Below are 5,254 nucleotides of genomic sequence, written 5' to 3' on the forward strand. Positions count from 1 at the left end.
TTTTTTATGTCTTATTTAGTATTTATGTTGCTCCTTGGATGTGAAGATTCATATTTTTAATTGTGGAACATTTCTAGACATCATCGCCTCGATTATGTTTTTATTTTTATTCTTTTTTAGGTAATTCAATTTTTTAGGCACGATTTTCTTTTTGGTATTCTTCCATTTCAACATGATGTGTGTAGGTATCTAAGGGGGAATTCATTTTTTTATATCTTATTTAGTATTTATGTTGCTCCTTGAATGTGAAGATTCATATTTTTAATTGTGGAACATTTCTAGACATCATCGCCTCGATTACTGTCTTTCTGCTGTTCTCTTTTCTAGAATTCCAGATAGGTATTTGCTGAAACCTGCCCTTCTCCACTCGTGTTTCTAAAGCTCAATTTCATATTTTTTATCTTCATATCTCTTTGTGCCACATCGTGCTAAATTCCCTTAGATCTGTCTTCCAGTTCACTAATTTTCTCATCACTTACATCTGTTTTTTTCCTCTGGATTCACTTTTATTTAATCTGTCCTTTGTGTTTTTTACTTTGATTTTTTTCCCTAGAAGGACTCCTTAGTTCTTTTCCAGCTCTGCATGTTCTTTTCTCCCGGTGTCTTCTTTTATTTGGATTTCCTATAATTTTTATATCTTTGCTTATTTACAATATATTCATACCTTGTGTAGATTGTGGTTCCATTTTGTGAATTTCTTGAAGTTCTAATCCCGCTGGTTATTTTTCGTCTGCTGACCTTACTCATAGTAGAATATTTTCTCTTGTGTGTTGTAATTTTTAAAAATATAATTCAACTTCAGTGTGGCTCCTTTTCTCTGTGGGGCCCCTGTGCCCCTTTCATTTTTCAGAGCAGTTTTGCACTTAACTTCTGCTTCACCCAGGGATGTTATCAGCACGGAACCAGTTTTTACATCAATTTCTTAGCTCAAGAGTCTTCGCACCATGTGGAAATGTAAATTTGGGCCCTAAAATATTTAAGATGTTGGCCTTGTTTTGTATTTCTAAGGGGGTAATTTTTTACTTTCTTTAACCTAGAGCCCAAGTAGAGGCTGACAAGTGTCCTTGTTTGCTGCGCTGATGAGCAGATTTTTTTCTATTTCATCCTTTCACTTAGAGCTGGAGAATAGTCCTTCAAGGGTCCCAGCTTGACGGAGACGTCTGTGTTCGTGCTCTCCACCTCATGGAGGCCTCCCCCACTGCCCCGTGGCAGGACACGCCCCCCACGCTCAGGGCAGCTGCAGCGCCGGCTCCTGCTTGCTTCCATGACTTTCTGTCCCTTCTCCGTATCTGGCGCTGGGCATGCAGCTTGTCCTCTTGCAAGCTTAGCTATGCCTGTTAAGGAAAAACAATCCATTTATCCAGCATTTCTAGGTGTTCATAATGGGAGGTTTTTCATGTTTTCTTAAGCTTACCTTCTTGCCAGATGTGGAAATCGCTTCCTAATTTCTCGACTTCTTAATCAAGGGCTTTGCGCTGGGGCTGAGCTGCACAGGGATATATGTTGACAAACGGAAGCATAACCCCCTTTTCAGCTCCTGGATTCCCTCTTTAGCAGTTTTGTGGAGGAAGGCCGTCTCTGGGAGTGAAAGGTTCTCGCTTCAGTCCGAAATCTCATTAGAGGCAACAACAGGAAACTCTCGGTCGCAATTTTTTAGATTCCTAGATTGATGCTTCTCCTATTACAGTTTCACTAAATCATAGTAGCAGCCACCACCCTGGAACAGAGAAAAGGCAAAATTCAAAACCAGCAGGCCAACACCAAGCCAGGAATTGCACGGACACTGCAGACAAATTCTCCTGCAGTGTTTGTCATCGTGAAGTGAGAGCATCGTGGCCATGTTGTGTTTCTGCACTTCATTTCGGTTTTTGCGAGATCAACGTATTACGGTATTAGGGAAAGCTTGAGTTTTGCTAATACAGTTCAAGTTTTATATCGCTCATTCTTATCAGATTGGGGGGCTTGGTGGAGAAGGGAAGATTAAGGGGGTGGGTGGAAGTGAAATTCAGAGAGCTTATCTTCTGTGCAGAGACTCAAGCAGCAGCACTGCAAGTTATATCCCTAAATCACATCCCTCTTTCGTCCGATCTGCTTTGATGAACGTTAGATGTCAACTGTGTGAACGGTTAAAAATGCGTAAGACTGAAAGGGTGGACACTCGGCTTAGCCCGTAGCCTGGACAGCAACAACGTCTACCACGCTGGAGCGTGGCCCGAAAGGTGAGCAACGTGCCACAGGGTGATGCAAGGGCAGTCGAGCATCTGCTTCCCAACGCGACAGACCCTTGTCTAGCGGGGAGAACCACAGGGCAGGAGCGAGAAGAGCCCACACGTCTCCCCTTGACTGCGCTCGTAGGAGGTTTTGAGATCAGCCGGGCACCCTGTAGGCTGGGTGCTGCCTTCACCCTGCCGCCCGGCTCCGCTCCTGCTCTGTCCGTGCCCCCGCTCCCATGCCCTGCAGTCCAGTCTCGACTCCCATCCCGGAGTCGAGTGTACGGCCCTATCTCAGTCTGTGTGTGCTGCTATAGCCGAATACCCGAGCCTGGGTAACGTATAAAGAACAGACGTTTATTGTGCACAGTTCTGGAGGCTGGGAAGTCCCAGATCAGGCGCCAGTGTCTGGCGGGGGCCTTCGTGCCGCGGCCTCGCACGGCGGAAGAGCCAGTTTTGCTGGAAGCCTCTCTCAGGGGGGGCCTTGATCCCATTTGTGAGGGAGGCCTGGTCACCTCTTCAAGGGCCCGCCTCTTACTGCCGTCATGTTAGCCACACCTGAATTTTGGTGGGGGCATGTCCAGACCACGCATGCCCCATCTAAATCGTCGTACCTGATCCTCCAGCGCCACCTCCCTCTCTGCATCCTGGCCAGACACAGCCTCCGCCCAGCCTCCCTGCACCTCGCACCCCTGCCCTCCGCCTGGAACACCCTCAGACCACCCCTCTGTGGTTTTGAGGCCACCGAGACGGCAGCTCCTCTGTGGAGCCGGCTTGGCCTTTTCCCCGTGGCTGGAACTCACCTCCCCCGCCTGGGCTCCCGGGCACTCGTTTGTGCTCCCTCTGCCGCCACCTCCACCTGTGCCCCTGGAAACTCACATCACTCTCTGGACCCGTTTTCTTGCCCATAAAATGAGGGGCTGAGGCTGGGTGTTCACTGTGGTCCCATCCAGCCCTGATGCCAAAGACCGTTTTCTGCTCTGAGACCGTTTGCTCATCTGTGAAATGGGCCGTATGGAGGAAGCAGCCTCACCTCTGAGCTGTGCTTAGCACCCACTCTTGCACCCACTGGGTGCCCAGGAGAAGGCTCTGGAGCACGTCTTTGTGCATCAGGATGCGCTGAGAGCTTCAGAGCGTTCCAGCCTGAGGACAGAGCTGAGCGATGCTCAGGAGAGAAAGGGCGTGGCTGGGGGTGCATCTGGGGTGTGTGTATCCGTGTTTGTGAATGGGTGCTCTGCAGACGTGTCCGCGTGTTTGTGGGTGTGTGCGTGTGATGTGTGTGAATTGTGTGCACACATGGGTGTGTGTGTAGGTCTGGTGTGAATGTGTGTGTATTTGTGGGTGCGTGTCCATGTAGGAAAGTGTGTCTGTGAGCATTTGTGTGGCTGTGTGAGCCTGAGGCTGCGTGTGCATGTCTGTGTGAGTCTGTGTGTGAAACTGTGTTTGTCTGCGTGTGCACGCACATGTATGTACCACGGCAGTTTTGCTCAGTCCCCAGAGATTCAGGGCTGGTGTTTCTACCCTGCTCTTTCGTCGCCGAGGAGGAGCCTGGGCTTTGGATTCGCCAGGTGTGGCTTCGGAGCGCGCGCCTTGCTCCCTCGTTTTCCGGGCTTGTCTTGAATAGACTGAGGGGCATCAGTGCCGCCTCCTCTGAGCTGTGTGTCATTCGCGTACAGCCCGGCTGCGCAGGTGGCTGTCCACAGCCCCGCCCATGCCGCCGTCGGCTGGTGGGTGCTCCTCCTGCGCGAGCTTGAGCCTGGCACTGCCTCGACGGTGTCAGGACACCCAGGTTGGCGTCCGACTGGGCCCTCAGCCCCACGCTGGACCCGGGGCGACCCAGGTCACCTCTGGGTTGTGAGGTTATTTACCTGTTGGTCCCTCAGTTTCCTCATCTGTAGAATGAAGGTGCTTCCTCCCCTACGGCCTGCCAGCCGCTGCGTGCCGCAGGCTGGACCCACTGCCCTGGACAGAGCCTGGAGACGCGTTTTCTAATCAGCCCGCCCCCCGCCTCTGCCCCGTTCACGCTGGTCCTCACTGGCGTGCCGCAGAGTCTGCACGGCGCTGCCCTGCGGTGAGCAACCACCTCGCACGCCTGTGCACACGCGTGTCCACGCGCCCGCTTCCGCAGACCCTTCGGTTTCAGTTTTGACATAAAATGACTCAGGTCTACCATATTGTCTGTGTTTCCTGTATTCACTTCAGGGGACACTGGGCCTTGGTTTTCCAAATGATTCTGTTGACCCAGGATGGGGAGTTGAGAAAGCTCGCGGGGAGGCAAAGCTTGGGTTTCCCGGGGAGGTGCCGGGCGGGGCTCGGGGTGCGCGGGGCGTCCGGGCTCTGAATCTTGGGCCCCCAGTCGCCGCCAGACCCTTAAGCTCTCCAGGCTCGTGTCAGAGAGAAATAGCACAAGCGAAGGAGGCCTCGCGAGGCCGTCACCAAGGATTAAAGAAAAGGGAACCTATGAGAGTGATCTGTGCCGCCGAAACCCCAAACGTGACGTGCGTGAGCCCTTGCTGTTCCCTGACCACATCCATCCGTCCTGCTCGGACTTCTGTGCCCGTTTGTTTACTTGAAGCCCAAGCGTGCCAGGCTGTCCCTACCGCCAGCAAGCCGGAACATCCTGACCCAGAACACCCTGACCAGACGGTGCCACGGCTGGGCAGGGCGGGTGGCGCTGCATGCAGAGAAGTGGGTTTCCCAGGACTTATTCTGGGCATGAACAGAAGCTGTGAAGGCTTTTTTCCTTTTCCACACAAGGACAGGCAAACCACTGGTACCTGCCTATCCCTGCAGACATTCGTGGGGAGAAGCGAGGCTGGAGTTTGCAGCAGCCCATGGGAGCGGCTGCCCTCGGGGGAGACAGAGCCCATCACCTCGAGGCTAAAATTTAATCCAAAGATAATATCTGGGTCTCCTAGAACATGGGCTGCACCTGTGTGGACTGAGTTAACTCTTTTTTTGAGACAGAGTCTCGCTCTGTTGCCCTGAGTAGAGTGCCGTGACTTCAGCCTAGCTCACAGCAACCTCAAACTCCTGGGCTCAAG

At 52.1% G+C, this 5,254-nt stretch overlaps 1 protein-coding gene across 1 annotated transcript in view; it reads left to right on the top strand.

Moving 5' to 3' along the window:
* The window catches only part of KIAA1024 (KIAA1024 ortholog), a 21,282-nt gene that overhangs the window by 4,398 nt on the left and 11,630 nt on the right, over window positions 1-5,254 (top strand). The gene's annotated exons all lie outside the window — the stretch shown is intronic.

This window comes from Propithecus coquereli, unplaced genomic scaffold (assembly GCF_000956105.1).
Source record: "Propithecus coquereli isolate 6110/MARCELLA unplaced genomic scaffold, Pcoq_1.0 Scaffold634, whole genome shotgun sequence".
Classification (NCBI taxonomy): Eukaryota; Metazoa; Chordata; class Mammalia; order Primates; family Indriidae; genus Propithecus; species Propithecus coquereli.